The 11,753-nt window shown below is 37.8% G+C and overlaps 1 protein-coding gene across 2 annotated transcripts in view; it reads right to left on the minus strand.

Moving 5' to 3' along the window:
* The window catches only part of LOC131439094 (tyrosine-protein kinase receptor), a 66,023-nt gene extending 56,908 nt beyond the window's left edge, over positions 1 to 9,115 (minus strand). Inside the window, exon 1 of one of the 2 annotated variants that reach the window (XM_058609706.1) lies at positions 9,064 to 9,115. The gene's annotated coding sequence lies outside the window, so the exon portion shown is untranslated. The other variant, XM_058609705.1, reaches the window with a different exon arrangement.
* Positions 9,116 to 11,753: the final 2,638 nt, after the last annotated feature.

Raw genomic sequence — 11,753 nt, forward strand, 5'->3', positions numbered from 1 at the left:
ATCTTACTATGGGTCGTTAAGTCATTTTTCAAACGACATAATACACCATATTTTTTGGCAATCTTCTTGATTACATTATTGATATGAGATTTGAATGTTAACTTTTCATCAATTATGACTCCAAGATACTTCATTTCTCTAACGCGATCAATAGTTTCACCATCAATTTCCACATTTGAGTCATGACCGGTGCTAACAGAAGAAATAACCATATATTTAGTTTTCGCGACGTTTAGTTTCAGTTGCTTAAATTTTAACCATCGAACCAGCGAACTTAGATCCTCGTTCAAATGTGCAACAGCTTCATTGAAATCTTTAGCCGTAATGAACAGAACAGTATCATCAGCAAACAAATTTATATCACAGAAACGTAAGACTCGTTTCATATCATTAATATACATAATAAATAGAATAGGACTTAACTGAGGCACACCAAGTGAATTACCAAGGGAACTAGACACTACATCGTTAAAAACAGTCTTTTGAGATCTATCACATAAATAGTTTTCAAACCGTTCATGTGCCATTCCCCCGATGCCAAAACGCCTTAATGTCTGCAACAATAAAGGTCTTGAAATTGTTTCAAAGGCTCTCTTCAGATCCAAGAACACAGCAAAAATACTCTCTTTGGCTTCGATTTTCTCCTTCCATTTTACCATTCAAAGCGGTTTCATAAGAGTGACCCTTACGATATCCCGATTGTTTCGGTATTAGCAAACTGTTAGAGTTCAAATAGTTCATCAGCTGATCTTTAACAATAAGTTCCAGAATTTTTTCCATCGTGTGCAACGTGTTAATGGGACGGTACTCCTCGGCTTTATCCGTTCCAGTAACCTTGGGGATAGGAACCACCAGAGATTCTTTCCACACTTTTGGCACGTGCCCCGTGTACAACGATTCATTTACCAAATCCAGTAGATCGTGTCCGCAATTCTAAAATGAAATAATCGACATCGAAATTCTATATGGTGCTAGATTTGTGGCCATTGGGACCGCCCATTTGTTAAAAAGCTTAAAATGAAATCACGTAAAATGAAAGCTCTTAACGAAAATGGGTTCTGTTTTAAATCAATCGGCACTGCGAGTGTTGCGGGTCGTTCGCAAAGCCGAGAGCGATTGCGTCATACAGCTGCTGGTCGTTTGAGTTGAGAAAGAAAACTAAAAGTTGCAACGATGGGAAACATTATACAAAATCAGCCGTTCTAATGGCTCTACATGTTATCTAAAGAACTATTTAGATTACTTTCTTTGCAAATCGAACGTAAAAATCATCAGCTTTGTGCACTTTTCGCTCTGCGAAATTCCCACCAAACGAGTATTTGGATGTTTCTCATTCGAGAAAATGACCAAAGTTTAATATCGTAGAAAATATCACCTGCTGAAAGCCTGAAATGAGTCCCGCGATCACATCATTCAGTTGCTGGTCATTTGCGTGCAAGTATCACAAAAAACATATGTAATCGGCCCGAAAAATGAAAAATAATAATCCGAAATGAAGCAATCAACCTCAAAATTCTATACGTTATTTTTTTAGCCGCTATAACTGCTCTTTTGATCGATTATGTTCATCGTTCGCGGGAAGTGCGGAAAATTCATCAAAGTATGAAAACAACGGAGCTGACTTATTAGTAAAACAATGTACCAACATGAAAGAAAGAAATATGCCTCTTCATACACAGCAGTCCTACGTCAATCTCACGGTTGTTTCTTTAGCATTACCTTCTACAAGTTTTTAGGAATATGGACTAACTAGACTAAATTAAATAGCTGCACTATTTATGTACCATTCAATTCCACTATTTACTGTCACGTTATTACACTTTCACAAAGTCACTACACTTTAATGAAGCATAACTTACGTTACGCGTATCTGTATTACTGTATGCTTTGTGAAAGTGTAATAACGTGACAGTGAAATAGTGGAATTAAATGGTACATAAATAGTGCAACTATTGAATATATTCCGCTAACAGCTCCAGGTAAAAATAGACTAAATTAGTTTTGGAATAGACTTCCAATTTAAGTAAGTCATAGAAAAGACTGATTGGCTCGGAGAATAATTCTTTGGATAGTTAGTCTTAAAAAAAAGATTTGGATAGTTAGGTTGATTAGCTTGGAGTATCACTCTTTGGATGAATAGGCTTAAAAAAGACTAACTAAGGAGTGTATCGAAAATAAGCTATCCATATACATTTGTGTTGTACGCATGTATTTGTGATGGTTTTTTATGCTCAGATCACAGAATGCTGTGCGTTTGACTGTCAGCTTTCGTTTGTTTACTTGTTTGTGCGGTTGAGATTCTGCGTTTTTAAAATGTCGCGTATTGAAAAGAAAGTGAAAATTAAGGTTCTGGACACATGGCTAAGTGAGAAGGGTATTACTATGCGAAAATTTCCGAAGCGGTTTGAAATTCATCATGCCAGTGTTGAAACCATCATTAATAAGTTTGGGGTACACTATTCTTAGGATGAGCTACCAGTAAGAGGCAGCAAATCCGGTTTTTCCAACCCGAAACTGGACCAGAAAGTGGTATCTCTAATCATGAAGAACAAATCAATGTCAATACGTGGTTTGGCAAAAAAAGCAGGAACGAGTGTCGGAATGATCCAGCGTATCAAGAGGCGAAATCACCTGAAGACCTACAAGAAGCGGAAAATCTCGAAACAAAGTGTAGAACAGAAGAAGCGAGCAGCAACAAGGCCTCGGAAATTGTATTCGCGTCTTTTGCAGTGTCCGGATGCATGCGTTTTGATGGACGATAAGACTTATGTAAAGGAGAACTCAAAAACCCTTCCAGATCCACAATACTTTACTGTCATCGTTGGGGAGGCTGTGAGCGATGCGGACAGTTCGATTCAAGTGGATAAGTTCAGTCTAAAGTATAAAGTAAAGGTACTGATATGGCAAGCAATATGTTCCTGTGGTTTGAAGTCAACCATTTTTTACACTACCGGTACTATAAATGTAGAAATCTATTGAACTGAGCTTCTTATATAAAGGCATCAATCTCTTCTGGAGACATTGATGCCTTTATATAAGAAGCATAGTACACCTCCACAGTTTTGGCCGGATTTAGTGTCGGCTCACTATGCTAAAACCACTCTAAATATGCTTGCGGAAAAGGGTATAAATTTCGTTGAGAAAAATATCAATCCACCAAATTGCCCTCAGCTTCGACCCATCGAACGTTACTGGGCAATCGTGAAAGGGGTCTTTAAGAAGACTGGTAAGGCAGCTGGGAACATGAAGGAGTTCAAAAATATTTGGGCTCAAACGTCCGAAAAATGCGATGCAACACTTGTCCGGAACTTGATGAAGAGCGTTCAATAAAAAGTTCGAAAATTCGTGAAGGAATAACTTAAATTTCATCCGGTTTTCATTGTGTTCAAGTTTAACCTCGTACAATAAAGGCTCAATTTTTAGTTTGAATAAAATATCGTTTTTTATCAAAATTTGATAGAAAAATTTGTGGATAGCTTATTTTCGATACACTCCTTAGTCTTCAAAAAGACTGTTAGTGATTTACGTAGCTTTGAGAAAGACTGAAGCATTGAATCGATGACACTCTAGGTAGCCTGGGAATCTTCCAGGAACCAAGAGCTATTCGTGTGCGGTGCGGTGGATTAGGAAGCGGTTTTTACTAGTACCTAACGAGAAAAAACAAATTGCAAAAAGACTAACGAATGTAACAGCGAAATGAAAATTTTGTGGAAAAATTATCGCAGAGACAATGCTTTGTCGCGTGACATAACCGGAGAAATCGTTTTACTAATCAAACTACCATGCATACGAAAAAAATATACAAAATAAATATATTGTATTTCAAGTGTTCAATCTGGAAATTGTATTTATTTGGTTATTTTTACAACGTACAACGCCGTATAAACGTTAATAAAAGCGTGATGAGTAAGTCATTCAACAATTGGCTAACTCTTATAATGTCCAAATGCCAAACAATTGAAACTGTTTATAATCTTCTATAAAGTGAAGTCTCGCGAAAATCCCAGTGCATAATTTTAAGCATGGAATTATTCTGAACAACTTCAATGAGATCTAAACAGCAATACAATATTGAAGCTATTAATGTATCTGCACCAAACCCGAAATACAGAACAAAATACACCAAATGAGAAATTCTCCAAACTATGAATGCAAAGCTTGCAAATTCAGGACAAAATAAACCGTGGAGACAGCCGTGCCAAAGCCGATCACAAAACCCCAACCCAAAGGTAGAGTACCACCAAAATTTACCTCGATCTCGCGCACGGTACAAGGAACCTAAAAATAAATTGTGGTCGGTTTCACCTCTCCATCCCGTGTGTAGCATGTTTTGTTCGTTTGTCGGTTAGCGCAGTTGTCCTATAACTTAGCTGGTAGGATATTTACTACACTTCAGTGCTGAGCGGTTCGTTTGTCGTCATCGTACAAAATCGGCGACTCTGACTGTTGCCAGCGAACGAACGTCAGTTGGCAAGAGTTAAGTCGTAAAATCCGCCGCGCGCGTTTGGTTTTGCTTGACTGGAGTTAAGTGGCAAACAGTGTGGGGATAAAAAAAGTGTTCTAATTCAATTAGTGATCATCCAACTGTTTGCCGCCCATTTCTGTTCAGGTGGAAGGGGGGGATCTGCAAGTATGAGAGGGAATTCGAGATATTGTGCGTTTCTAATGGTTGTAGTCGCAAATGAATCGCAGTAGATTAATTACATAGTGAAGATGGCTTATAGAATAACTCGATATCGTGTTCAAGAAAATACGAACACGAAGAAATAGTTATATCAATCCAGAAAATATATCAATTGAAATATTTGTCAAGGACTATCAACTAAGATCAAATGTACTATATTACAAAAATGTTTCAATCAAATCATCACAATATCGCAATGAATAAAACTGTTTAGACAATAACAATCTCAAAGAATCATTCTTCTTTAATAAACCAATGAGACAATGAAACCCTTACACATCACCAACCATCTTGACGCTGTTCGGATGATCTTTCTTGTAAGTTCAAGGAAAAACGTCATCCGTCCAGACTAAAAAACCAAAATAAGACATGATTTATTGCTCGAACCAGCGGCAATTCTGCAGCACCCTTCCAGGCGATGGATCCCATTTAGATGCGCGCGTACAGATATGCACTGATTTAGGATTACTCTGCAGAAGAAATTGAAGAAAACAGCAAACCAGACGACTTGGTAGCTAAGAGCTAGTGCCAGAAGCGTTAAAATGGAGTGGATCAGTACCAGGGGGGAAGGGAAAACGGATGAATGATCACTGGTTGTTGTTCGAGAACAGGACGGCTGTTACGAACGTGCGGTTGGTAAATGAACATTACTAATTGCATTTCTGGGAAAACAGATGGAAATGCCACACGTTCGGTTGATTCGAGTAGACTTACTACTGCACAGTTCAAATGGAATTATTGCTTACTACACTTACCATGAAATTTGACAGAAATTTCTAGCGCATAAATAACATATATTCATATATTAATATGAATAAGAATAAAGAGACAGCTGAACGTTAATATTACTTAGCATCTATCGAATAAGTACTAACATACTACGATACTCTAGAATTGGATTTTTGTTATTCATATAAAGAGCTACATAATAACCCTGGCGATAGTTTAGGAAAGAAGCACGGTGTCGTATGGCTCGATCCCCAACCTAAAATGATTGTCAGAGCCAGTACGAACGTAACACTAGCCAAATAATGATCCTGAGCATTGAGAATCGTCTGCAAAGTCTGTTGAAACAGACGCTGTATATCTGAAAGGGAAATACAGCGGCGTGGTTGGACTTTGAACAAAATAATCGGAAGTTGAAATTGAAAATTCTGCGAAATAATATTGTTGCTGATTTAGGACCCACTGTGGTATGTAAAAATTCGTTAACCACATTTGTGTTACGTATAGGAGTTTGCAGGTAGGTCAACGATGCGTAGGGAATGCACATTGTCTTGTCTAAGTGGGCTGATTCAGCTCTTAACAACCATTTTTCAGCCGATGAAATTTTGCAGTATCTGGTTTTTATTCGAAAGAAATTTTTAACATCTTTATATTGATTAGCGCGTACAATCTAACGTTCAGTTATTGTGCTTATTGGCAATCAATTAAACATCATTAACATTATTTAAGGGTTTGGCTAAAAGCTGCTTTTGTGTCAAGGACACATAACCGTTTTAATTATTCTTTACGTTTCGTCTATTCCCAACCCTAAAAGAAGCATAAACAATAACAAAAACGTGATCAATCCACCTAGCAGTTAGATGATACCTTTTTTTTATGAATCCGCATGTGTTTTTTGCATGGATATTCTTCGGTGTTTTAGTTCTCATCACATTATTTTAACTATTGTCGTTTTAAACGGCAAATTGAGATTTTAATCACTCATTACCTTCATCATTAGGATTTTAAGACCCCTCATTTGAATCATACGGATCCAAACGTAATTCAGGAACCTTGTTTTGTTTGTTTTTTTTTCATATGAATCTGAGTTTGTAGAAAACGGTTTAGCCATCTCCGAGAAAATTGAGTGATATTATTTGTCACACACGCATTTGCCGATCTCGACGAACAGAGTCGAATGGTATATGAGAGTTATGTTCTTCCAGCTGTAAGTAGTTTAAATTAAACTAGTTATGGGATTACTTTCAACTTGAAAATGCTGCCATCATCTAGTTTACATGTCATACTCGAACGATTATGTTGCCGAAAATGAACCGTGCTAAAATCGGTCCGAGGCAAAATGCCATGATAAAAGATACTGTACACAATCTTTCTGGTACATAGAATCAATTGTATGTAAACATCTGTTGCCATTCCTCAAATAACACAATAAATCCGTTCTGCTTAGGCAGGATTTGGCATCTTGCCCTCACGGGAAACGATAATGAAGTATAATGCCGCGAAAATTGACCTACCATCGTCAAGCGAAACATCGAGCAGTCACGAAAACCCTTGTCAGTACAAAGTAAACTGATGCCGAAACGTTGAGGAAAGTCACCAACGAGACCGTGCTAAATTTTATGAAAGAATGCATACGAAAGGCCTGGCAAATCGCATTGGCTGAACATCGGCTATTTTACAACCATTAGTAGTGCTTACTAGTTGCCTGGGTACGGAAGGATCGGATGCTGACAGCTAGGTATTCGAATTGGTTGAACAAGCATCATAATTTGGCAGTTAGAGAGCTGATCAACACAAGAGCTTGCACTGATATTGTGCCATCGTACCACAGTGTAATTGGTTCTAAAACAAATGTTTTGCTAGGAACCAACGAATAGATAGGATCACACTGTTAGTCGATTTAACGAAGCTTATCAGTAAGATATTGGAAAGAAAAAGCTACCAAATGTTTCACAAGAATTGTTTTTTTAACGAAAAATAGGTTTAGGATGATAGTGTCGTCAAATGGTGAGATAACTAAGTCCTCACAAGTTCCTATCTCATGCCTCCCTGAGCGTCTATGATGACATTTGGTGAATAGAACGGCATCGACTGGGTGCTATTGTCTTCTGCGTTAGTAGCACAATGAGTGGGTGCGAAATAGTTTTGTATGGGGCCATGATACCTTTCATTTGAATCTTAGTTTGTGAAAATCGGGTCATCCATCTCCGAGAAAAGTGTGTGACATTTTTTTTCACATGTTTAATGCATTATGTCCACATTTTTGGTGCATACCAACCTGTAATTCCGGAACCGGAAGTTGGAACCAAACGAAATTCCGAAACTTTCTATGAGATCATAACACCTTTTATTTGAATTTAAAAAATATCTCCGAGAAAAGTGAGGGACATTATTATCACAATTTCGGTGCATATAACCCTGTAGTTCCCTGTAGTCGGATCCAAATGAAATTCAGGAACTTTGTATGGGGCCATGAGAACTTTCATTTGAATCTAACTTTGTGAAAATCGGTTCAGCGGTTCGGTTCTCCGAGAAAAATGAGTGACAATATTTATCACAACCCCACACACACAACACTCTCTCTCTCTCTCTCTCTCTCTCTCTCTCTCACACACACACACACATTTATTTCAATTATTCAATGATTTGTTCAAAACAAATACATTCAGGTATGAACTTATATCACGATTTTGAATATCTATATTCCTAATTGATTCAATAATACACTTGTTCTAAACAACATTTGTTTTGGTTTGAAAGGCAACTAATCGTTTTGTTGTTTTAAATACTCTGGATTGTTGAGCGTGAAACACATTCAAACAGGCCATATTGGATTCGATATTTATAGCGAACGAAGAAAACGCAAAAACATCATTTTCTTTGGTGGTCAATTTTGTAAGTCTTGAAGACAGTGAAAAATCACTCTTTTCCAAATCGCGTGGGCTCAGAAAATTTCATTCATAGAATATACCTTCGGCGACAGACAAAACAACCTCCTTAATGGTGCTGGTGACACTTGCCAAGATCGTCACTAGAAGACCGCAAAGCGCGCGTGAAAATGAGTTGCAGTAACGATGATTTAGATTTACGATAAAATCTTGATTGTTGTTGGCTTCTTTAATTTTATTTATTTTGTTTTTTGAGAGTGTCGCCTTTCAAACACCGGATGTCACATGGGACAAAACCATACGCAGATGTTAGTGCGTTGTCGTAACGCCATGCAGATCAGCTTGGTGTACGGTTTCTCTTCGCTACTGCGTATACAAGCACTTAGCAATACAGAGAGTGCACGTGATCTACCGCAATCGAGCGGTTCAAGATGTTCTGGTTCAAGTCAATTAACCGTCGCGCAAAAAAAAAAAATGAGTCCCATCGTCGAGAGGAAACGAGAAAACGAGATCAAAAAAACACTTGTCGTTCGTTCGCTTTTCACTATTCCACTTCTTCCACTTCCGGAAGCACGATTTTGTTTATTCTTACCAGATTGTAATCAATCTGAGCAGTGATCACCAAGCAGTACCAAAGTTTTCTTCGATGAACACCCACGCATGTACGAAAATTCACTCTCACCGAACCCCGATACTGTCACCTAGAAAACGACCTTCTGTCTCTATGATGGATTCACTCCTCCAATGAAACCCGAACCCACTCACGAACGAATGCACGACAAGCTTGGCTGTCCTTGCTCTGAACACAGACAGTGCACGCCAATCACGACACCTTCCACAGTCACGTTGCCGATCACAACTGTCGCCGGAGCGTCGGTGCAAGGCAACCCAAGGATGACAACTGCGACCAAAATAACGAGCTACAGATAGAGAAAGCAATGGAGAGTGAGAGAATGGGAGATCTTGCGAATGTTGACTGGTGGAGACGCCAGATACCTAACTCAAAACTCGTGTGTAAATACAACGCGGTGATCGCGGTTTCTGGATGAGGAATAGTATTACTGTACATTGGCTCCGTCAGACAGACTTTGCCTCTGTGGACCAAAACAGACCGCATTGAACGAGGAGGGGGATGGAACAGAAAAATAATGTATGGTACCGGCATAAGATCTTCTTGATGTGTAGCTGCGTAAGGAGTCAGATAAATTGAATTAGATATGCGATGAAAACAGAGACAGAATGACTGCGCAAAGGCAATTTCGGAGCGAAGATAAATATTTATATATGGGAGTAATCCCGCTATCAGATCGTGCACTAGAATCACGTGCGTTTTTATTTGATTGCACAGACCGAGTTGATCTCGTAGATTTTTTCTTGTATATGATCCCACCTTTTTCGGTGTATTGTAATGTTGGATTATCACATGTCAGACTGAGTAAAAGAACCCACTTTTTCCAATATTATAAGATATAGTGTTGCTATCCTAGTACAAGTGTGTATGTGTAAATTTATTGAGAACAAAAGCTGAAGAAAAGGTTATAACATTTTTTTCCCGATTGTTCCATATTTCAGTTTTTTTACGTTTATCTGAAATTGCAAGAATACAGTACGATGATGAAAAAATATCTATCAAAGTACAAAGGATCCAAGTCGAAACGACGTTTGGGTACAATTAAATAAGAATGTATTCTTGCAACAACAAAATTCAGCCATTTGGTTGAGAAAATCAAGATAAAAAAATCTTAAAACCGTAATCATCATCGAAAATGACCGCTTGTGATCTTTCCCGATGAAGATAACTACTGTCTTGATCTATTTAAGATCAGTTGATCAGTGATCTTTGAATCACATCAATCAAAATCAGTACTGATCTTCCGTCGTACAAATTCGATAGGGATTTTGACCTGCTATTACTACTGATTCCTATAAGATCAAATCAATGGACGATTCGTTCAACTTTGAGCATTGTGAAAGGAAATCAAATATAAGTAAGATCGGACATGAGTGCCGATAGGTTTACGTCTAAAATCGTTTATCCCCCGATGAGGGGTGTGGAAATGATTGACAATAGAAATCCTACAGGAAATTATAACTAGAGAAAACTCGTTATCACCAGAGTTGAGAAAAGTGTCGGATTCGCTACGGTCTGGTTTACGTAGTTTTAATACATTTTCCCGTTTGATGCACACCGTGTTCGTTTTCGCAACCGATTGTGTAATTCACAGTAAAACGAATACCATATGAAGGGAAATGAATTCTAGATGAAGGTTTTATGAAAATTATCAGTTTGGATCGAAATCACTCTAATAATGTTGATTTTACAGCTTTTACTATGCAATAAGAATACGCAATGCAAAATTAGTAAAAGAATAATGATTATAGCGACAAAAGACTTTGTTTTACTTCCAGCTGGAAGATGCTGATGATGATTTTCATGCACTAGATTAAACCCAACAAAAGGGTATCTGGCATGAATTTAATTCATAGAAGCAACAGAAGTGCAGGATTTGGCATGTCTCGAACACACAGCAGACGTAGCATTTGAACAGCGCGATTGAATTGGCATAGCAATCCTCATAATTCTGTGTATGGCATTTAAGCTAATTAAGGTGATTTAATCAGCTGCATAACATGATTTGTTATTGGACATGTTTTTCTTATCATCATATTTAGCCCGGGTTGGCGGTTCAATGCATAGGACATTGTTCTTACAAGCCAGTTGTCGTATGTTTGAGCCCCGACCTGAAAGGATTCTTAGAGTCAGAAAGATCGTAGTAACCGCAAGACAATGAATACGCAAAGAATCGGCTGCATAGTCTGTTGAAACAGAAATGACAAATTCCACAAAAAGAATGTAATTATTATTAATCATAGCATGTATGTTAACATTATTTACTGTTTTGCCTTTCTCATATAGAAAAACAAGCGGGCCGAACAATGTATGTGTGTGCGTATGTGTGTATGTAACGTTATTTTGCACTAAACTTTCTCGGAGATGGCTGAACCGATTTTCACAAACTTAGATTCAAAGGAAAGGCCTTATGACCCCTTACAAAACTCATAAATATTATTTGGATTCTACTTCCGGTTTCGAAATTATGGGGTAAAATGTGCAAAACAATGTGAGAATAAGAGCACCAACTTTGCTGGGAGATGGCTACACCGATTCAGATTTAAAAGAAAGTTCTGATGATTCCATATAAAATTCCTGAATTTTGTTTGGATCCGACTTCCGGTTCCGAAATGATGGGGTAAAATGTGGAAAAAATGTGCACTAACCTTTCTCAGAGATGACGAGACCGACTTCTAAAAACTTAGACTTAAATTAATGTTTCAAGAATACTTCACAAAACTTCAGATTTTTTTTCTTTATTTTTATTGTCTTCGACTAGAGGTGACCTATCGCACAGACTTTTACTTTATAACTACACACTTATGCTAACTTAAAAATATTA

Source organism: Malaya genurostris, chromosome 3 (genome assembly GCF_030247185.1).
Source record: "Malaya genurostris strain Urasoe2022 chromosome 3, Malgen_1.1, whole genome shotgun sequence".
Classification (NCBI taxonomy): Eukaryota; Metazoa; Arthropoda; class Insecta; order Diptera; family Culicidae; genus Malaya; species Malaya genurostris.